The sequence below is a fragment of the Papio anubis genome, chromosome 5 (genome assembly GCF_008728515.1).
Source record: "Papio anubis isolate 15944 chromosome 5, Panubis1.0, whole genome shotgun sequence".
In the NCBI taxonomy this organism is placed as follows: domain Eukaryota; kingdom Metazoa; phylum Chordata; class Mammalia; order Primates; family Cercopithecidae; genus Papio; species Papio anubis.
Window position 1 is genome coordinate 162189118 of NC_044980.1, and position 24420 is coordinate 162213537.

At 39.3% G+C, this 24420-nt stretch overlaps 1 long non-coding RNA gene and 1 other non-coding gene across 5 annotated transcripts in view; one reads left to right on the top strand and one right to left on the bottom strand.

Moving 5' to 3' along the window:
* Positions 1–24420, bottom strand: part of LOC103885573 — a 240552-nt gene that overhangs the window by 187423 nt on the left and 28709 nt on the right. The window lies entirely within an intron of this gene.
* LOC116275054 lies at positions 20875–20981 on the top strand. Its single transcript, XR_004184027.1, has one exon. It is a non-coding gene; the product is annotated as a U6 spliceosomal RNA (small nuclear RNA).

The following is a 24420-nucleotide window of genomic DNA, read 5'->3' on the forward strand; positions in this document are numbered from 1 at the left end:
CGTCGTTGTGTTGATACACAAAGGAAGAGGGACAAACAGGTAGAGGAATGTCCTATGACTCTGACCCACTCTGAAGCAGCCCTCCAGTGTCCATATTGGCAAAGAGCAAAGGGAGCTGCTGCAAAATAGAAATGTGACTTCAAAGTCCCAGCCACAGCATCATGGAGCAGAACACGGAAAGCAGTACTTGAAGCTTTAGACAGTAAGAAGTGCAAAGGGCATGTTAACTTTTCAGGGCTGCCATAACAAATTACCACAAATTGGGTGACTTAAAATAACTGGAATTTATTCTCTCACAGTTTTTGAGGCTAGATGTCTGAAATCAAGATGTTGATAGTGTCATGCTCCCTCGGGAGGCTGTAGAGAAGAATCTTTCCTTGCCTCTTCTGGCTTCTAGTGGTAGCGGGCAATGCTTGACATTCGTTGGCCTGTAGCTACATTGATCCCATTTCTGCCTCTGCCCACATGGCCATCTTCCTTTTGTATGCCCACGTCTTCCCCTGGCCTTCTAATAAAGATATCAGTTATCAGACACTCTAATTTAATATAATCTCATTTTAACTAATGAGCATCTATCAAATAAAGACCTATTTCCAAATAAAGTCAAATCCTGTGATCCAAGGCAGACAGAAATTGTGGAGAGGACACTACTGAACCTAATACAAAGGCTTTAGTCTTTTGTGGCAGGGTTGGAAGCCAGGAGGAGCCCAGGGCTGGAGTGAGACTTCATTCACTGGATTATCTGTCTGAGTAAGTGGTCAATAGTATAGCAGATCCCAACAAAAAAGGCATTTGTATTTCCCTAAGAATACAAAGCACTTGGGTGGTGGGAGGGAGAGCATCAGGAAAAATAGCTAAGGGATGCTGGGCTTAATACCTAGGTGATGGGATGATCTGTGCAGATCTGTGCAGCAAGCCACCATGGCACACGTTTGCTTATGTAACAAATCTGCACATCCTGTACACGTACCATTGAACTTAAAAGTTGAAAAAATAGAATACAAAGCTCTTCCTGACTGCTTGAAGTTCAAGGTGTTGGCTTTTTCAAATGGGATGCAATAACCTACTCATTTTCCAAGATCAAAGCTAGAGAAAAGAATGAACGAATGAATAAATAAATAAATAAATAAATGAGCAAAGTTAATATTTGCTGGAAAATATACGGTACAGGTGGAAGGAATGAACCCATATTGAGAGTCCACCATGTGTCAAATTCCTTGCATGGAATCTCTAAGGTCTGGCTAGCTTAAAAGCAATGCCAGCCTTGCTATCTGCACTTGATGAGGAGATGGATCGGAAAGCAGTGGAGAACACAGGACGTGTGCTGGTAACTCTGAAGTGTGGTTCAAGCAAAGGGACACAGAAAGCATTAATGCAGTAACTTCCATAACACAAGGGCTAATAAATAGGAGAGAGTGTATTTAATACATTTAAGTTCTTTTCAAAGAAAATGTTTCCAGGCCATCTGGATTCAAATCCAGGCTCTGACACCTATCACCTGTGTACAAGTGCCTTAGCCACTCTGAGCCTTAGTTTTCTAATCTGTAGAATGGGAATAACAACAGTTTTTTTTTTGTTTTTTTTTTTTGAGACAGTGTCTCGCACTGTCGCCTGGACTGGAGTGCAGTGGTGCAATCTCGGCTCACTGCGACCTCTGCCTCCCAGGTTCAACCGATTCTCCTGCTTCAGCCTCCCAAGTAGGTGGAATTACAGGTGCCTACCACCACGCCCAGCTAATTTTTTGTATTTGTAGTAAAGACAGGGTTTCACTATGTTGGCCAGACTGGTCTCAAACTCCTGACCTCGTGATTCGCCCACCTTGGCCTCCCAAGGTTCTGAGATTACAGGTGTGGGCCACCGCGCCTGGCCCAACAACAGTATTTACCTCATAGGTTTGTTAAAAGAATTGAGTTAGTTGGCCAGGCACAATGGCTCACGCCTATAATCCCAGCACTTTGGGAGGCCAAGGCCAGCGGATCACCTGAGGTCAGGAGTTTGAGACCATCCTGATCAACATGGTGAAACCCCATCTCTACTAAAAATAGAAAAATTACCTGGGTGTGATGGTGCACACCTACAGTCCCAGCTACTTGGGAGGCTGAGGCAGGAGAATCTCTTGAGCCCAGGAGGCAGAGGCTGCAGTGAATCGAGATCACGCCACTGCACTCCAACCTGGGCCACAGAGTGAGACTCCATCTTAGAAAAAAAAAAAGAAAGAACTGAGTTAGTTAATACTTGTAAAATACTTAGAACCATGCCTGGCACATATGTTAGATAAAACAGTGTTTGTGAAATACATATTGTAAGTGGCATCAGGGCATCAGGCAACTGTCTGTGGGGTTATGATGAGATCCTAAATGACTGTAATTTGTTGGTCGTGCCATATTTATTTATGTCTATCATAATGAGGTTTCCTTTCAGAATATTTTAGCAAGGGGTGGGTGTGAGTGCATGTGCATGCACACACATGTTGCAGTGGGGCAGGTCAGGTTTCAGAAAAAAGGAGTAGAGAGCTGACAAAGACGGGTCAGTCCAGTGAAATTGTGCATTTTCCTTCCTACTACATCTTTGGGAAACCCACCCATACACATGAATCACAGGGTCATAGAACTCCTTGAAGTCTGATAAAGACATGACAAGAGAAAAGAGGCTCCTCTCCTCCTTTGGATGAGATGAGAACAGGAGGTTGCTAGCTGCCGTCTTTCCCATCTTTCTCAGTCTGTGTAAAAGCCTACCTGAAAACATCTAGTGGGAATCTAAGGCAAGAGATGAGAGAAAGAAAAAACTCCTTCATAGCATTTGATCCCCTGGATCAGACTGTATCTGATGCCCCTCCTTGCATATCCCAGTAACAACATTCATTAATTTTTCTTATATGTATACATCAATTTGGGCTCGCTTTTTTTTTTTTCTTGTGCTACCAAAAGAATACCATCTGATTTGCTTGAGTCATTCAGTGAAGTTATTTTTAATTTTAAATGGACGCTTGGGTAAATAAAAATTATGGCATTCCTAAGAGATAACCAAAGCTCAACCCAAGAATCTCTGACTTAAGCTTTCCACAATCTGGACACACATTCGGAATTTGGCTTCTTCATGGGGGACCTTCTCAGACATTCTATTTCTCAGAGAGTTTGCACTTACCCCTGGGCCACTGTGGGGTGGCCTTCCTGCCCAATCAAGTCATGCCCCCAGGTCCCTGCACCAGCATCAGCCCACTTAGAAATCCAGGAAGGGCAACGAAGCAATCAGTGTCCCAATTGGCCGACTCAAGGGGAAGACTCCTGACCCCTGTGTCCCATCAAACTTCACAGTGCATTGACTTGATTTATGAAAAAAGGTTATGAAAGCATGTAAGAGCTCCTGCTGGAAAGAAAATTATCTGTATAAACAAAGTGTTATGGGAATCAGGGAGGCTGCATGCGGGAAAGGTCATTAAAATAAGAAAAAAACTGGCATATCAGTCTTTTCTGAATCACTAAACTCACATGAGAGAAGTTAAATATCTTTATATCTCACCGGTTTCTTTTTGATCATTAGTCCTTCTAGCTCACAAGGGGACATTCACAGATGCTGAACTGTGGAGTACTTTAAATTAGAGGGAATTTCTAAGACATCACTTGTGAAGTTGGATTTTTTAAGGAGGGTTCAATTAGAGAATGTTGGGTAATACAGAGCAGGCTTTGGAGTCCCTGGGGTGTTATTTTCTCTTCTACAAATGAAAGACCAATTTTTTTCCTTTGCTTGATTTGACAGGATTTGATATTTTCCACTCTTTCTCCTAATGAGGGGAATACACAACAATTACACTATATACAGTGGTATACTTCACAGACATGGTGTTCAGGCTTTGGGTTAAGAAAACAAATCCCCTTAGTAGATTAGTTTGTATTAAAAATCTTTTTTGAGCTAGGGCCAGATCCTCCCATGAAAATCATACTAGTAAACAGTTGGTTCCATTAAGATGTTTTACTCAAGTTTAGTTCTCGGAGCCAGATTCTTTTATTCTTAAGAAGAGTTTTGACAGCCAAGTTCAGACTACTGATCCATATTCTTCAAGCACATGAGCAATACAATGTGCCTTTGATTCCCCCCTTTATTAGTTCTTTGGACCTTTAATTGTGGACCTTAAAGACAATGAGATTAAACTAAATGTTCTCAAAAGTTGTGTTTGGAATGTATAATTAGGTGCAATTAAGTGGTAATAGAAAGATAATATGGTGGTATTTTAGCCAAGGACCTTAGCACTACCTAAATTCTTGCCTTGGGTACACCATTACTTCTTTCAGAATATCTCCAAGGGAGATATTAAACAAAGCAGACAAAGTATAAGGGCTTTGACCCCAAATGCCAAGGTGGAACTCAAGCCATCTGGGCTAGAATCCATAGAGAGCTTCTGTAGTCAAGCAAGACAGGTTTGAATGGACTAGGAGCAAGTGGAAAGACGAGTCTGTCTGAACAAAGCCTAACTAGTTGTATGTTTATTCCTGGGAAGCCTTCAGTGCCTAAAGCTGAACTGGGCATTCTTAGGATCTAGTTGAGAAAAGCATCCAAAAAGAGATGCTTGCATCTTCTCCCAGTGCAACAGGACCAGGTCAGTGTACCACCCAGAAGGAGAGGAGATGGAGCTTTTCATGCTGTACAGTGACTCACTCCGCCCAAAGTGGCTGACCCTATCCATAATTCCCCTTTTGGCAGGTGGAGGAAAGGGGCTGGCATGAATGAGAGAAGAGTTGATGAGCTCTTCTCCAATCCTAGAACTAAAATGTAAAAATCTTTCATATTCTCACAATTGTATATGTTAACATATGTCTTCTTGCTTTCTTTAGGAGACCCACTATCTCAATTGCATTAGTGTTGTCTTTATATAATGCCAGACATAATTCATATCCAATTTGTGGATTTGGACACATAGTAGAACAGAAAAAACTGTGATATGTGCTAGAGCCCCCACATATGCCCAAAGTCCTCCAAATCTGTTTAAAACACAATCATGCTGTGAACATCTATTATTTTGCTGTCTGGAATCTTGTAGTCTTTTTTCTGGTAGTGATACCCCAATTTCCTCACTTTCAACTCATGTTCCTAACTCAAGAGTGGGGTGGATGAACCAGATCTGGCCAATCAAAGTCCTGATGTTTTGTGGCATCAGTAATCAAACCAAAGCTAAGCACATGGGCTAACCTACTCCAATTAAGAGTGGCATTTTCTCTGGAAATACTAGAATAAAGATGCTCACTTTTTTAATTGGATTTTAACCTAGAATCATGCAGTTCCAAGAGCTGATAACAGTAGTCTTTCAACCATAAGAAAGAAATCACAAAGAATAGAGAAACATAAAAGCAACATAGCTGAGAAATGTACAGAAAAAAAATGAGTTCTGGTGACAACATTTGGGCTCTTGGGCTCTGTATCAAGCCATATCTGATGCTGTTATGTTCCTAAATTGCTTGACTTACAAGAGACAATAAATTCCTTCCCATACTTAAGCCAGTTTTGGTTGAATTTTTGTCTTTTATAGACAAATAAATGACATGAATGTACATTTTATAAAAATTACTCAGGATAAACTAATAGTAAAGGATGAAATAAAGGCAATTCTGTAAATTGTCACAGTAATATAAAAGTTAGAGCTGAAATTGAGTACTTACTGTGTGTCAGGCCCTGTTTTAACTTCACTGTATGTTTTAACTCATTTAATCCTAACCACAAATCCATCAGGTAGTTGTTACTATTTTTTCCTTTTTCAGATGAGGAAAGTGTGGCATTAAGAGGTCAAGAAAACTGCCCAAGATCACTCAGTAATAAGATGGCACTCAAATACTAACCCAGGCAATCTGATCTCCCAGAGCTTGAGTGCTTAACTGCTACATTTTATTGTTAAGAATCTCTCGCCACCCACCCCCTACCAAAGATACTTTTAAACACCAGCTATAAAGGTAACTGAGTCACCTTATTGGTGTAAAGATTAAAAGGTGGCCTTAATGTGAAAATAAAGAGCCTCTTTAATCTGTATTACAACTGGAGTCTTCTATGTTAAGAGAATGTTAGCATGGCCTTGAGCATCAGTCTGTTCAGTCCAGCCACAAAAACTGGTGTTTTCAAATCTTTTTCTGCAAGATGGGTAGTAGGGAAGGAATATGTCTTAGTCTGTTCAGGTTTCTCTAGCAAAATGCCTTAGATTGGGTAACTTATAAACAACAGAAATGTATTGCGCAGAGTTCTGGAGGCTGGGAAATCCAAGATGAAGATGCCAGTAGACTTGGTGTCTGGTGGGTGCCCATATCTCATAGATGGCACCTTCTATGTGTGAGCACATGGTGGAAGGTACCAGGGAGTACGCTCTAACTTCTTTTACAAGGGCACTGATCCTATTTATGAGGGTGGATCCCTCATGACTTAATCACTCCAAGGCCCCACCTCTTTATACCATCACATTGGGTATTAGCTTCTCAAATATGAAAGTTGAGGAGATTCAGACATTCAGACTATACATGGTAGAAGTCAGAATATGGGGCAATGGAGCATAAAAAAGAAGACTTAAATCTCCAGCTGTCTTCACATTCAAAGGGGTCCCCTCCTATAGGGTAGTTCATGGCAGTAGTGCCGTCTAGCAGGGCCAAGAGTGATGGTCAAAAGCAGTCAGATATATTACCAGAGACCCAAGTAATCAGTTTATTGGCAGCAGGCCCTTCAGTCTCTGTTACGGGCTGAATTGTCTCTCCACTCCCCCCAAAAATGCACATGTTGAAGCCCTAACCCCCAGTACCTCAGTATATGACTGTATTTGGAGATAGAGCCTTCAAGAGGCAATTAAGTGAAAATGAAACTATTAAGGTGGGCCCTAATCCAATCTGGACTGGTGTCCTTATAAGAAGAGGAGCTGAGAACAGAAGGAGAGACACCAGGGATGTGCAACTAGAGAGAAAAGGTAATGTGGGGGTACAGTGAGAAGGTAGCCATCTGCAAGCCAGGAGGAGAAGCCTCAGAAGAAATCAAAGCTGCTGACACTCGATCCTAAACTTTTGACCTCCAGATTTGTGAGTAAATAAATGTTTGTTGTTTATACCATCCAGTCTGTGCTACTTTGTGATGACACAGCAAACTAAGACTGTCCCTACCTGATGGTTCAGAGTAAGAGATGCACAGTCAACCTCAAGGCTGGGAGCTCTGCATCCACCTAGATAGGGCTTATTAAAATCTAGGCAGGATGCCATGGCTCTCAGCCAAATAGAGAACTAGAATGCTAATCAAAATGCCTACGTAAAAGTGAAATTGCAGGAACAGGCCAATGGACAGGGCTCGAGAGGCATTAAATCTGACATCCAGAGTAAAATCCTAGCTCTGCTTCTCAGTAGCTGTGTGATTTTGTGTGACTTTAACAACTCTGAGCCTGAGTTTCCTCATCTATGAGGCTCCTTAACTCACGGAGGTAGCAAGGATTAAATTAAAAGAGAGAATGTGTAAGATACACTTAGTGCAGTTCCAAACCATGGTTGGTACTCAATAAATAGAAGCTATGTGGTAGCTGAGTTTTGGTAGATGACACGTGCCTAGGGTTCACTCTAGTTAGAACCTACAACTTTATACCTGGATCACTGCCCAGTCCTGGCTGGTGGACCTGAGCCTCTAGGCTGTCTGTCTGCCTGGGTGGAGATTAACTTCCCTATTGGGTTGTGCTGCAGTTCAAGGTCCATATCTGAGCAGGCTGAGAAAGCCAGGGCTGAGATTTTTTTTCTCCATGCCCTTATACATAGATAAATCTATCCAATAGGGTCACCTTTGAACAAAAAAGGACAAAACCAGGCATAAATTCCAACATCCTGTTTAGTGCCACCTTCAAAGTACCCTGTCCCTCTAGATCTCCCTTGAATATTGGTGGAAGAAACTCCAAATGAGGAAATGCAAGAAATAGTACGCAAGGAAAGGATTATCATTTTGATAAGTGGATGTCATTTGCCTAAGAAACAGCTTTTGAATAGTCAGAAACAAACCAAAAAACAGCAAACTAGAGCTGCACATCAAAAATGCCCCAGACCACTGCTACAACAAAATTTAAAATATCTTTTTAATTAATTATGATTCTAGGAGAGGAGATTTCTTAAATGAAAGCTAGACTTTAAACCACTTATTGAAATTCAGTCATGTTGCAGGGGTGGGTGGGAATCTTTTTTAAAGACATTTCCATCAAGGATGACTTTGCTCACTCTGTTGCCTAGGCTGGAGTGCAGTGGTGCAATCACAGCTTACTACAACCTCCACTTCCCAGGCTCAAGTGATCCTTCTCCCTCAGCCTCCTGAGTAGCTGGGACTACAGGCATGCACCACCACGCTCAGCTAATTTTTTTTAAAAATGTTATTAGAGAAGAGGTCTCACCACAATCCACAATCCCCGGGCTGGTCTTGAACTCTTGAGTTCAAGTGATTCTCCTGCCTCAGTCTCCCAAAACGATGGGACTACAGGTGTGAGCCACCGCGCCTGGCATTTGTTTACTTTCACTGCTGAGTAAGAAACCCATTTACAATGCCAAACCAGGATACCAAAACTGATCCTGTTATGGCAAATATCGTTGCCCTGGCCTACAGACTATTCACTGCAAACTATATTTAATAATAAACATTTGCAGAACCACTAAGAATGGAAAAACTATGAATGCCATTTCCCATTCAAAGGTCTACAGGAAACCAAATGGGAGACCCACACAGTGGAGGAGGGTCTCTGCTGCTGAACTTGGTGGAATGTCTACTTAGCATATCTCAAGGGAGGATGGCTGGAAGTGGGTAGGGGAGGAGGAATCAGAATCATGGGGGAGTCAAAATAGTCACCGGCAAAACAACTGCAGATGTCAAAATAGAAGGGTAAGACAAGGAAAGAAATTGAGAGGTGAGTAGCAGCCTTAGCAGACATGAACCTAAAGCATAAGTGGGAGAGAAGTGGGAAGTCAGAACTGGGGCTGTGAACAGGGCATACCACCTTTCTTTATGAGGTTGGGTAAACAAAGAATATAGGGCTGGACATCAACTAAAATCTATTTCCTGATATGCATTGTTGGGAAAGCCTGTCTTACTGAGAAAGACTCAATTATTATACAAAGCCATCCAAAAGTATTCTAAGTGGTGTGCTGAATTTCCATAAGAGTAAAGAAAATTTTCAATGTTAGTGTTTATGCCTACAACATTACTGCAAGTTTTAGTCCTAAAAATTGAAACTAACTGAGAAATTTAAAAACAGAATGACTAAGCCAGAGGCTGCAGATTGGGTATCTATGGACTGAGTCTATCTGTGCTTGCCTTGCACAGTGTTTTTTAAAATGAACTACTTGCAGTTAGAATGGAACTTCCATTCCTCTGGCTCTACATTTTATACAGACATACCTCATTTTATTGCACTTTGCTTTATTGAGCTTCACAGACATTGCTTTTTTTCTTTTTAATACAAATTGAAGGTTTGCGGCAAATCTCCATCAAGCAAGTCTATCAGAGCCATTTTTCCAACAACATATTCAGGTCTCTATGTTACATTTTGGTAATTCTCACAGTATTTCAAACTTTTTATTATTTCAATTTTTTTATTGTTATCTGTTATGGTGATCGGTGATCTTTAATGTTACTATCGTAATTGTTTTGAGATGCTGCACACTACACCTATATAAGACAGCAAATTTAATTGATAAATGTGTGTCCTGTCTGCCCAGCCAACTGGCTGCTCTCCCATCTCTCTTCCTCTCCTTGGGCCTTCCTACTCCCTTAGAAACAACAAAATTGAAATTAAGGCCAATTAATAACCCTACAATTGCCTCTAAGTGTTAAAGTGAAAGGGACAACTGATAATTGAAGGAAAGGAAGAGAATTGATGAAGGTGGCTATACTACACAACAGATTGTCAATGTATTAATAGCTGAAACAGCCTTTCATTGGAAGAAGACGCCATCCAGGACTTTCACAGCTAGAAAGTATAAGTCAATGCCTGGCTTCAAAACTTCAATGGACAGGATACTCTTTTGTCAGAGCCTAATGCAGCTGGTAACCTGCAAAGTTGAAGCCAATGCTCATTTGCCTTTCTGAAAATCCTAAGGCCCTTAAGAATGAAGCTAAATTTACTCTGTCTGAGCTCTAGAAATGGAACAATAAAGCCTGGATGAAAGTACATCTGTTTACCAGTATGATTTACTGAATTTTTGTCCTTCTTTTGAGACAGGGTCTCATTATGTTGCCCAGACTGGTCTTGAACGCCTGGGCTCAAGTGGTTTGTCTGCCTCAGCCTCCAGAGTACCTGGCATTATACACATGCACCACCACGTCCAGCGGTTTACTGAATATTTTAAGCCCATTTTTGAGACCTGCTGCAAAAAAAAAAAAAAAAAAAAAGATTCCTTTCAAGGTATTACTGCTCATTGACAATGCACCTAGTCATCCAAGAATGATGGAGATATACAACATGATTAACGTTGTTTTCATGCCTGATAACACAACATCATTCTGCAGTCCATGGATCCAGGGGTCAAGGAATAATTTTGACTTTCAAGTCTTATTATCTAAGAAATATATTTTGTAGGCCAGGCGTGGTGGCTCATGCCTGTAATCCCATCACTTTGGGAGGCTGAGGCCAGTGGATCATGAGGTCAGGAGCTCAAGACCACCCTGACCAACATAGTGAAACCCTGTCTCTACTAAAAACACAAAAATTAGCAGAGTGTGGTGACATGCACCTGTAATCCCAGCTACTCAGGAGGCTGAGGCAGGAGGATCACTTGAACCTGGGAGGCAGAGGTTGCAGTGAGCCGAGATTGCGCCATTGCACTCCAGCCTGAGCAACAGAGTGAGACTCCATCTCAGGAAAAAAAAAAAAAAAAAAAACAAAGAAAGAAAGAAATACATTTTGTAAGGCTAAAAATTCCATAGATAGTGATTCTTCTGATGAATCTGGACAAAATCAATTGAAAACCTTCTGAAAAGTATTCACCATGAACATTCATAATTCATGGAAGGAGGTCAAAATATTAATATTAACAGGAGTTTAGAAGAAATTTATTCCAACCCTCGTGATGACTTTGAGGGGGTTCAAAACTTCAGTGGAGGAAGTAACTGCAAACGTGGTGGAAACAGCAAGAGAACTAGAAGTGCAGCCTGAAGATGTGATTGAATTGCTGAAATCTCATGACGAAACTTGAACAAATGAGAGTTGCTTCTCATGGATGAGCAAAGTGGTTTTTTGAGATGGAATCTACTCCTGGTGAAGATGCTGTGAGCATTGTTGAAATGACAACAAATGATTTAGAATATTACATGAACTTAGTTGATAACGCAGTGACAGCATTTGAGAGAACTGACTCCAATTTTGAAAGAAGTTTGCTGTGGGTAAAATGCCATCAAATAGCATTACATACTACAGAGAAATCTTTCATGAAAAGAAGAGTCAATCAATGCAGCAAACTTCATTGTTATCCTAAGTAATTGCCTCAGTCACCCCAACCTTCAGCAACCACCACCCTGATTAGTCAGCAGCTGTCAACATCCAGGCCAGACCCTCCACCAGCAGAAAAAGATTATGACTCAGTAAAGGCTTGGATAATCATTAGCATTTCTTAGCAATAAAGTATTTTTTAATGAAGTACATTGTCTTTTTGGACATAATGCTATTGCATACTTAATAGACTACATTATGTGTAAGTGTAACTTTTATTAGCATTGGGAAATCAAAAAATTCATGTGATATGCTGTATTATGATATTTGTTTTATTGGAGTGGTCTGTAACCAAACCTGCAAAATCTTTGAGGTATTCTCGTGTATGTAGTGTGGTGATTTGAAGTAGGAGGAATTTCCACTCTAGGAGCCCTCTGAACTCTCTCCCTGATGGGTAGGAGGTTATTTCTGACATTCATTAGTCCTTTCTTTATTGGGTAAACTTATTAACAATCTGAGAGCACGATGATTTCTCTTTTTTACCCTTTCTCCCCTGACAAGGCTGTTTTGCATACCCAAAATTTCTTCTGAGAGCGGTAATTAGAAAATATATTTTGGCTAGAGATTGCAGCGTTGTTCTCCAGTTTTATCAGTAATAATGCTGACATCTTGATCTCCATCTGTCTTACTCCTGTGTCATTTCTTAATTCATAATGAACTCAAGAGGAGAAGGAGGTTGTTGTTATTAATTGGCTGCCTCAAGCTCCAAGAGATTGCCAGCATTTAAACACTGGGAAATTTCATATAAAGATCTAGATTTCTGACATGTTAAAAAATGGATGATTTGGCAGGGCTGGGACATATTTCAACACAGTATCAACTGGGGTGAAGCTGAGTAATGAATATCACCTTTATATGGGACATGAATTCTCCTGTTTGCCATAGTCTCCACCACTCCATATTACCTTACGCCCAGTCATTTAATTTAGCCATCTTGTCTTGGCATTTAAGTTTGCAATTCCTACTCTAATCATATAAATGTCCCTGTTTAGAAAACAGATTTTTTCTATGTTAGTGCAATCCTGATTATTGGATAGAATGGTTAGTGAAACGTTTGAAAATCATTGTGTGGAAGATCTTGTATCTGTAACTCTCATTGCGAAGCTAATGTTCTGGCATTCTGGTTCCTGATTCAGAGGAGCTACAGATCTCTGTTGTTTCAGCCCACTGCACCCCCAAGGTAACACAGAACTACATCAACTATTTTTTTCTACTTTTAGGTGAGACTGCACCTATCAGTTCAGAAAAAAAAAACTATTTAAAGCCCTATAGTTAAGAAAATTCCCCATCTATAGTTTATATTTTGTGTCCAGGCATTGTAGATTGTATCTTTCTGGCCAAAGCAAAGTAGAGAATTGGAAAAATTATTGAACTAGTTTAAGCAAAACACATGTCAGATGACCCAGGTAATTTCCAGAAAAGCCAATGTTTTCTCTGAATTAGAGTACTTGGAGAATTGCCCCAACCACCTGTATTAGTTAGGTCATGGAGACTGAAACTGTGTTTTCACAACCAAAATAACTATAGTTGAACCAGCCACGGAGGCCTGTCTCAAAAACAGAATTTTGCTGCATCACTGTGGATCAAATGACCCTTAACACAATCAGTTGTGGGGATAGTAAAGCAAATTAATTTCATTGTCCTAAAGCAATTTAACCACATTACATAGACATGACTAACATTAAACTTTTTCTCCCAGTTTCATTTTATGATAGCAAAATGACTAGTCAATCAACCAATTGCCTAACTCAGATGATAACAACAGCTGATTTGACATTTTTATTTAATTCATGGCAAGTTTGCAATTCTTTTAGATACTTATATTCTAGGTGCTACAAGTTAAGATTTAGCCTCCTTAATTATTTTTTCCTTTTTTTTTTTTTTTAAATAATATCGCATTTGCCTCCTTCACACATCCTGCTTAGATGACTTTTAAATAAAGTTAAATTCCCCCATTGGATTGCTGTCTATGGGCTCTTGCCCAGGTCTTTTCTGTTTGAAAATAAAGTCTCTCTTTTCGCTTACCTTCTGAAAATCTAATATTGCCTTTTTTTGTAAGGTGAGGCATCCCCTAATCATACCTGGAATCCTGGTCACCACAATATCATTCGCTTTAGAAAATAAATAGAAAGTAAATATGACTCCAGATTTAAATGCAGGAACTTGAACAAGCACCACAGACTGGAGTGTTTGGCTTTATTTCTTGCTGTGAGTCAGAGCCAGGAGGTTCCCATTAAGGTGTATATGAATTATATGACTCCATGCTGAAGTTTGTCTATAACGTAATGTTGTAAGGCAGCCAAGTTCTTCCAGCAATCTCACGGACCAATATTCAAAACATATCAGTATCTCATTAGATCCTTCATTTGTAAAAAAGCTTTACATTCTACTCAGCAAGCTATAGTTACATAGATATTTTGTTTTAGGGTAAAGTAAAATCCGTTTTAAATAAGCTTATTACTTCCATTGTATTGGTACCTATCAGGTTGTCACATTCATCTGGAATGAGTTGCCATGAAAAGAGGAAATAAATGCACGGAATTATGTATGGAGTGTGCTTTGATATAGTTCAAAGAAATAGGAGGGGCATTTTCCAGGAAAATTTGTTCTACATCCCCATCACTGTCCAAAACCAGCAAAAAATTCCTCAAGCTAAGTCACATGGCAGGACAAAAACTGTTCGAATAAGCTCAAGCCATGAGGAAAAAGGGCAACAAGTATTCTCTCTTCAGCTTCAAACTTCTTTCTTTGCCTCTTGTTTCTCTCTTTTAAATGAATCCTTAAGAATATTAGGCAAATATATATTTTTAAAAGTGCTGAAATTCAAAAGATTTAATAATGGAAGAAAAGAGTTGACTGCTAACCGCCTCCCACATCTACTCCTTATTCTTCAAAAGCCACTTCAAATGAGAACTTGTGAAGACATCTTCATCAGTAAGTCATCTCTCACCCTAGTGTGTCACCACCTTCAGAGGTGGATGACCTGGTAAGAAGATGAAACATACTGAGATTCAAAAGCTCCTATGGTCTGATGGTCCCAGCACTATAGCTGGAAGGTCCCTTTTCTTGCCTTTCTTATGCTGGTGTTCTATGCTAAAAAGAGAGTGATTATTTCATCAACTCCAGAAGCGAGACATGAAGAATTAGGGCTGATAGAACTTGGAACTAAGGAATATAATCACATATTTTCTAGGAAGAGAAAAGGAAACAAACACACTGAAAAAGAAACCCAGCACAAAATGAAAAAATAACACAAATGTATTAAACCTTGCAAGAGTGTATTATTGAGAGTCCTTAAAGAAGTAAACCTGTATTCTCCATGGTCATTGAGAAAAATAAAATAAAATGCCATCGATAGATCGGGAGAAGATAAGTTATATATTAAGCAATGCTTCATGATCAGGCTAGCATCTTCTTCCAAATAGGTCTTTAAAATTGAAATAATGATGATTTCTTGCTCTGAATAAGCCAGTGAATAAAGTCTCTAGCAGAACCAGTGCATCACATTTTCCTCCTCTTCTAACCTATTTAATAAACTCTCACTGCTAACTAGTGACAAATGGGTTGATCCTTGTGTGTTTGGCTCCCATCAAATGTTGCCATGCATTGTCTGTTTATACATGCCTTATGTCTTCTACTAGTTGGAGAGCTTTTGAAGGCAAGAACTCTAGTCTTGCTCATCTTTGCAAGGGTATGCTATGGAGACATCACTGTTAAAGTTTCAGTTTCTAAAGTGATATAAGGCAAAAGTCTTATCTGGCCAAATCATCCTTGGAAATCTCTTAGAAAGGGGCAATTTGGCAACCATGGGTCACTAAGTCCAACATGGCCAGGTTTCTCTCAGTGCTGGAACAGGCCAGTGTATCCTTAAATCCTTTATTTTTATGAAGCTTTACATTCTACTGGTTTTGGTTGACCACCAGTTGGCTGGTGAGTAGGCTTATATTGTCTGAAAATATAAATATAAACATGAGTGTTACAAGATGTCTCAACTATGAAAGGTACACAAAGTGTGACACTGGACAAGAAAAGAGAACACTGTTGTCTTTCATCTCATTCTTTTTTTTCAGACGGAGTCTCACTCTGTTGCCCAGGCTGGATCCAGTGCAGTGACATGATCTTGGCTCACTGCAACTTCCGCCTCCTGGGTTCCAGCGATTCTCCTGCCGGCCTCCCTAGTAGCTGGGACTACAAGTACATGCCACCACACCTGGCTAATTTTTGTATTTTTAGTAGAGATCAGGTTTCACCATGTTGGCCAGGCTCATCTCAAACTCCTGACCTCAACTGATCCACCTGTTTTAGCCTCCCAAAGGGCTGAGGTTACAGGCGTGAGCCACTGTTCCTGACCTCTCATCTCATTCTTACTGCAGTCAGGATCCCATCAGGAAAACAGAAACAGAAATCATGCCAAGTGTTTCAAACAGAGGTGATTTAATATAGGAGATCAGTTTATACAGCAACTGGAGGGCTGAAAGAGCAAAAAGAAAAAAACAAACAAAAAACAGTGTTCAGGCACCTCTGGTATTTGTAGTTTAGAAAGCAGCTTCAACTCTTAGGGCTGGAAGAGTAAAAGAGAATAAATGGTGTTACCAGGACACCATTTCTTGGGGGAAGGGTCTCCATAGAGCAGATTCTCCAACCACCAAGGTGTCACTGCACAGCTGGCTCAGCAACCTCTGAGGGGATGTCACGTGATTGCTAGTTGGACTCCAGTGGTGAGTGCTAAGAGGGAACATGGCAGTTCCTAGTGGTACCTCTGAAGGAGCCACTGTGGAATTAATGCTGAAAATGCTAAAATAAGTTGGAGCCCTATGTGATACTACTGAGGGAAGGACTCTGACCAGAACTGAAAACAGAAAGAGCACCCCTTCTACCCTCCTACCACCCTCTAATTTCCTGCTAGTGCCTCCAGTCGGCAGAACCTAACCAGAAGCTAGATAGCAAAAAAGTCTGGGAAATGCAGTCCGCAGACTCCTGCCTCCAGTGTCAAAGAGCAGAGTATAAAAGCTTGGGCTTAAGGCTGAGAGGCAGACAGTAGGTACAATTACTCCGAGGCACAAATTCATTGAGTGAAATAACAGGCAGAATTTCCTACAATATTTATATTATTTTTCTTTCATTTTTTTTGCCATAGTTGAATTCCAGTAAGTTAAATGTACGCATGCTATGAATTCACTTTTTCTTGTAATCCCATAGTTCATTAGCCCAATACCTTGCTTATAGCATGTGATTAATGGAGGTATTGAATGGATAAATGAATGTCTTTTTGGCTTTTTGGCACTAAGGGGATTTTTCTCTGATTATTAGTCCTATTTAACTGCCATTGAGAAATGAGTCTAGAGAAAATATATAGCAAGCTAAGGGTAAACTTTGCTGTAATTCACTGACATTGCAAATGTACCTATCCAAACAGTTCAATTGGTTTCTATCCCTGGATATATCCTATAACTCTCTACCTTCAGTTTACTCTGGAAAATCTCCACTGCAGCTAGCTACACTTGCATAGCCTAAGAGTGACATCCAGTGGCTTATAATTTAATCACTCATTGTAATACATCTGGAAATCTAACCAGCTCTCTATTATCATTTCAAATAGAAAGGAGCGCAACACATAAAACTCTTAACAGAAGATAAAACTTAGACAATCGTTCATTAGATTTACTTTGGGAGATTATTAAAGTAGATTTGCCTATCTCGTTTGAGATCTCATATTCAAGTTCATTTGTCTTTTTTCCTTTTCTGAGCACATGATGTCTGTTATAATTCCAGTGATGTCTACCAATGGCATAGGCTGGTAGATGGAGAAGGAAAGTGGCGATAGATAGGACCAGGACTGAGAGAATTAATCAACTCTAGACCTGGCTCCCAAGACTAGAGGCTCATTATTTTAGGCTCCCAATATTGGAAGCCTAAAAGAATGTGGGAAAGTCGGCCTAGGTCCAGGCTTGAACTAATATCTACAGGTTCTCAGTCTGGTAGTAGAGTCTGTCTGTCCAGCATTCCAGGCAAAGACAATCCTTAGCGTTAGGTGGGCTCTTCACTCAAGGTCCCACAGGATCAGGCTACTCCAGGAGGGTTCCTAGTCAGTAGCTGGGGCAAGGGAGCCTGGGATGAGCAAAATGTCAGCGCAGCAACGTAGCTGTCTCAAGTTCAGGATGGTGCTGCATTCAATGGCAGGAAGCTGAAGGTGATTTTTATATGGAGCTCATGAAGTCAACCTCATTCTAGTATAGACACAGTCTCAAAAATTAAAGCAATTCCAGGTATGTTTTAAATCTTCCCCTTCCTTTCAACAGAATAGTCTAAGAAACCAACAACTTCATCATAACATCTCACACTTAAATGAACTAGGAATCTCTGTTTAGATGGACCTTAGCCTGAAAAATACTACAAATTCAGAATTCATAGTAGTTTCAATATGTTCTCCTGCTCAAAGGAATTCATCTCAGACAAGTTCCTTCCCCATTTAATAATATTTTCCAGAGGTAAGGCAGCAAAAATGTATTTATTTGTAAATATGTAGCAGTGACTTCAAATGAAACCTCATAGTGGCTGTAGTTACAACTATTCAGACATCTCTGTGATGTGGCTAGATTGTACTAAAAGTGAGTCATGAATATAATTAATTTACCCTACGATGTCAATAGATGGTAAGAGATATATTGTGCCTTCATTCCATTTAATCAAATCCCACAGGGAAGTGAGATATATTCTTCTGACTATGAATTCTGTAAGGAAACAGTTTCCACAAAGTATACTTGCCCAAATACCAAAGTGATGGGCAGGGTTAGTGTCTCCTATGGAAATTTCCATGCATTTTTAGAACATATGGAAACTGCAAGGCAGAGCTATGAAAATTCAGAGATGCTTACAACATCAAAATGTTCTTTTGCTCAGTAAGAATGTGCTGTCATATGACAATGAGGAGGAGGAGGATGGTGAACTCAGCTTTTATCAAGGCACTTATTTCTGTGGAAAATAGGAGCTCTCAGCAATCAGGTGTAAATAAGTTCAAAGTACAGACTCAAATGATGTTTTAATTACCAGTAAAGAGGGAAATGTTTGAAACTTAAACAGAAACTAGATGATATACATATTTCACCTTTTCCAATTAATCAATCTAATGACAGCTGGTTGGCCAAGAGAGTATAAGGTAGACATTTCAACTAAAAGAGATACATCTTTGTTAGTATTTTGTCTGGTGTTTTTCCCCAGAAATGCTTTTGCTAGGACATCATATTTTAACAGAAAGCAGATTATGTGTCTCAAATCTAATCAACAAATGCAAGAACTTTCACTTACTCCCTCTAGTTTATTGTCCACAGCAGCCTGCCTTTGTGCTTTGTTTACTTAACCTTGTGCATTTCCTACTAAAAAGGAGAGCAGAAGAGATGGAATAAATCTGGGAAATGCTCCAGAACTCGAAATGCCTGAGTGACTTATTCTGTGTGATGGCAGACTTGGTGATAACAGAAGATACTATTTTCGGGAGACCCCTCAACATCTCCACTGATGGTTCACATCTGACTGCAACTCACTTTACTGCACTGCTCACTGGCAGAGCCCCCTTCGGGTGGGAAGCCTTGTCCTCACGACCCCCTTGTCTCAAGAACAGGGAAGATTCTCATGGGGGAGACTCACAAGAATCTATAAAGAGGTCACAGTTATATTGCAGGAATTGACTTTAACTCAGTGATAAGACTTTTGGATTAATTTCCGTCATTGTGGAGGGTGAGAAAGGTCTTTTCTTAAACAGGCAATGGAGAGTTAAAATACAGAACAAAATGTATTTGACTAAGTTGTAGGGTGGATGTAAAAATGAAAGGAGGCTTGTAACTGAATTTCTCTTAAACACCTGATTTAGACATTCTATATCAGCTTACCTACGGGACAAATAACAAAATACAGTATCATATATTTATTAAAGATCCAGTAAAGTATGGACTGTTTTTGAGGTATATAAATAGAAAGAATATTTTCTAGGAAAGCAGTATACAATTCTACCTACAAGCTCAAATTCTGTCTTCTCTGAAAATTATCACAGAGTCAGGGCCTCATAAAAACAGTCCCTTTGTATATCCAGGTGAGGACTCTCATGTGGTTCCCAAGAAAGAGAAGTGTTCATATTAAACATGATTTCATACTCTTGGTAACATATCCCCTTTTCACTCCATGTCTAAGGCACTCAGATATGAATTTCTGTTTGCATTTACAGCAAATCAAGATAAAAATACTTCACTATTCAGACATTTTAGCTGTCTGTACCCAGTTAAGGCACCCATCTAAATGAGGCACTTAATATAGATACGTGTGACCTTGAACAAATGACATCTACGTTGAGTTTCAATATTGCTTAAAAAGTGAATATGTTACAGTGGAAGGGAAAAACGTAGTAAGATTAGTAAAAGCAAAATGAGCAAAGTTAAAAATTTTAGGAAAAAATAGTATAAGTTGACAGCACCTTTCAGTAAACAAAATAAGAGAGAAGATGTGTTTATGTTCTTGTGACCACAAGAGAAAGCATAACCAACAGCACTGTTAGGATTCAACCAACAAGACCTGAGGAGGTCCCAGTGAGGGAGAACTCTGGTCCCTACTCCCAATCCCCTGGGCAAAAGGACTTCCTAGGCATGCTAACTGCACCATTATAAGACAAGTCAAATACAAACAAAATAAACAGTAATTTGGGTCATAGCAACATCTGGACTAGCCAACTCCTTCTTAGAGACAAATCGGGGAGGAGTATTGGAGAGTTCGGGAAACAAAGAATGAGATCATGGTATAAAAGATAAATGGGGTTTGAGGGCTCAGGCATTTCTCAAGTCCTGAAGACATGCCCGTTATATCATGCCCTGAATTCGGTCACAGTCAAGGTAAATAATTAACCTAATGCCATAGGCCTCCTCTTACCTGAATGATAACACTTTGCAATGTGCACGTCTTTTGACCCAGAGAATGCATTTTTAGGGCTCTATCCTACAGAAATATTTGTACATGGACACAAAGCCATAAACAAGGATTTCCAGTGCAACATTATGTATAATAATCAAATTGGAGTAACTTAAGTATCCAAGAACAAGGGAATATTAAATAAAGTATGGTATGTTTATATTAGGAGCAAAGCGGAACAAAGCCTCCAGATTTCACCTGCTTGGGTTCATAACTCACTTCCACTGCTTACTAGCTGTGTGACCTTGGTCAAATTGCTTAGCTTCTCTGTGATTCCATTTCCCTCAAATGTAAAAAGAAGATGATCAGATTTTCTTGTTTGTAGAGTTGCTGTGAAAATTAAATGACATACCACTCTTAAAGAGCCAGAACACTGCCTGACATAACAGGTACACAATTCATGTTAGCATGGTTGCTATTTTGAAAATACTATCATGTAGCATTTAAAAAGACTAGAGGTGCTCGCTTTGGCAACACATATATTAAAACTGAAACAATACAGAGAAGACTAGTATGGTCCCTACACAAGGATGAAGTGCAAATTCATGAAGTGTTCCATATTTTTACAAGGGAAGTGAAGGACCTCTTCAAGGAAAACTACAAACCACTGCTCAAGGAAATAAGAGACGACACAAACAAATGGAAAAATATTCCACACTCATGGATAGGAAGAATCAATATCATGAAAATGGCCATACTGCCCAAAGTAATTTATAGATTCAACGCTATCCCCATCAAGCTACCAATGACTTTCTTCATAGAATTGGAAAAAATTATTTTAAACTTCATATAGAACCAAAAAAGAGCCCGCATATCCAAGACAATCCTAAGCAAAAAGAACAAAGCTGAAGGCATTACGCTACCTGACTTCAAACCATACTAAGAGGTTACAGTAACCAAAACATCATGGTACTCGTACATAAACAGACACATAGTCCAATGGAACAGAGTAGATAACTCAGAAATAAGACTGCACATGTACAACCATCTGATCTTTGACACACTTGACAAAAACAAGAAATGGGGAAAGGATTCCCTATTTAATAAATGGTGCCAGGAGAACTGGCTAGCCATATGCAGAAAACTGAAACTGGATCCCTTCCTTACACTTTATGAAAAAATTAACTCAAGATGGATTAAAGACTTGAATGTGAAACCCAAAACTATAAAAACCGTAGAAGAAAATCTAGTCAATACCATTCAGGACATAGGCATGGGCAAGGATTTCGTGATGAAAACGCCAAAAGCAATTACAACAAAAGGAAAAACTGACAAATGGAATCTAATTAAACTAAAGAGCTTCTGCAAAGCAAAAGAAACTATCATCAGAGTGAACAGACAACCTGCAGAATGGGAGAAAAATTTTGCAATCTATTCATCTGACAAAGGTTTACTATCCAGAATCTACAGGGAACTTAAACAAATTTATAAGAAAAAAAAAAACATTAAAAAGTGGGCAAAGGACATGAAAAGACACTTCTCAAAAGACGACATTTATTCAGCCAACAAATATATGAAAAAAAGCTCAACATCACTGATCATTAGAGAAATGTAAATGAAAACCACAATGAGATACCATTTTATGCCAGTCAGAATGGCTATTATTAAAAAGTCAAAAAACAGATGCCGGTCAGGTTGTGGAAAAAAAAGAATGCTTTTACACTGTTGGTTCAACCATTGTAGAAGACAGTGTGGCTATTCCTCAAAGATCTAGAGGCAGAAATATCATTTGACCCAGCAATCCCGTTATGAGATATATTTAGCCAAAGGAATATAAGCCATGCTGTTATAACATAAATTTATGTTCATTACAGCACTATTCACAATAGCAAAGACATGGGATCAACCCAAATGCTCATCAATGATAGATTGGACTAAAAAAATATGGCACATATACACCATGGAATACTATGCAGCCAAAAAAAGGAATGAGATCACGTCCTTTGCAGGGACATGGATGGAGCTGGAAGCCGTTACCCTCAGCAAACAAACGAAACACCACATGTTCTCACTTATAAGTGGGGGCTAAATGATGAGAACATACGGACAGGAACATGGGAGGGAACTACAGACATTGGGGCCTATTGAGGGTGGGGTAAGGGGAAGGAGAGCATTAGGAAGAACAGCTAAGGGATGCTGGGGTTAATACCCAGGTGATGGGTTGATCTGTGCAGCAAACCACCATGGCACATGTTTATCTGTATAACAAACCTACACGTCCTACGCATGTATCCCAGAACTTAAAATAAAAGTTGAAGGGAAATAAAAGACTAGGATCCAGCTATAGCTCCTCCCATGGAAAACTTTCTAAAGTATACTGTGAGGCAATAAAATGTTGCAAAACAATATGTAAAGGATGATCCTCTTAATTTTTTGAGTTCGTGTAGGCAGATGTGCATCTGTATGTATACAAATGCATAGAAGAGAGTGTGGAAGCACCAGGCAATAGCAACAATCATCTCTGGAGAAGGGAATGAGGAATCTGATAACAGGAAGACCTGAAAGGAGATCTTCACTTTCTTCCTCTCTATATCTCTACATTTGAGGAGTTGTTTACAAACATACACCTATGTTTGTAAAACATATGTCTCTCTCTCTCTATATATATATATATATCTACAAACATATACCCATATAAGTTTGTAACACAACTCATTCATATATATACACACACACACATATATATACTTTTAAATATATGTACTTTTGAAAATAAGTAGATAAGTAAAGGATCAACAAGAACAGTGAAAAGAAGTCTGAACATATGAATGTTTGCAGTGTTTCAATAATCTGTTTCCAAGGAAAGGAGATGTATGAATTCTCTGTTTATTAAGGTCAAGGGTCTAATACAAGCACAGGACTACAATGAGTCAGATGAGGTGCTGAGTACAAAAAACTTTAACAGGCACCCACCTTTAGGGCCATGACATGCACAACCCTTAGGCTTAGCACTGATCTAACTTTATGTTGAAAATGTCACCAAAGTCAAAGCACCTGCTTCTTAGCAGCCAGTATTGCACAAAGCTTTTGCTCTGACCATATAGTATAGACTTCTTTCTCTCCTCACCTCTTTTTACAAGACAAAAATAGTAATAATAACAATTTATTTTTAACATCTGGAGTTTCAATCTAAGGTATCTCATGTACAGTCTCCCAGAATGCAGACTGAACAAGTCTCTCTCCCTCCTTATTCTGTCTTCCCTTTAGGGATGTCATTCTGAGAAAAGAAAGGAGATTGTTTAGGGATAGAAGAAGAGTTTCTATGAGTCTTTTAAAGTACTTGAGTACTGAGATTTGGACTCTCCAATGGTTTGACAGGAAATTTACCCTCTTTCTTTAGCTAGTGTGGTATCAGCATAATAATTTGTAAAATTAGCTGGGGTTAGGAATGCAGTAAGACATTGGCCCAGTGTGAAATGCAATAACCAAAACTAGATGATATTTGCCTGAAATGCCCCAGTATGCCCCTACTGGTTGTTTATGGCAGATATCCACTTTGATTAATCAGTAACCATACCTTACTGTTTGTAAATAACTTTGAATATTATCCCTGGGACAAACTAAAACTATGGTTCAATGAATCGTTTCATGCTCAGTCTACTAGCTGAGCTGATACCCATAGATATTAAAAATGGTATTTTAGTCCTCTTAACTAGGTGGCAGCTTTGAATGATAGCTAACCACTAGCTGGCAAAAGTCCCCAAATATGATACACTGAATCATCTCCCTCAAAATCATGCATTTCTCAAGTGTAGGCATTCATTACCCAAGGAAAATTGTTCCCAGATAAAGCCCACATGAAGTAGTATAAAAAGGGACCAAAATTTTGTAATAAATGAGTGGGAGTGGAAAAGTGATTGGGGTTTTATTTTACAAAATGAAATTTTTAAAAAATGAAATTACTTCCATTTTTATTTTATAATTTATAAAATTTAAGTTATAATTACCTTCTAAATTATTAGGACAGAAAAGAATCAGCTTTTAATTGTATTTAGATAAACAAA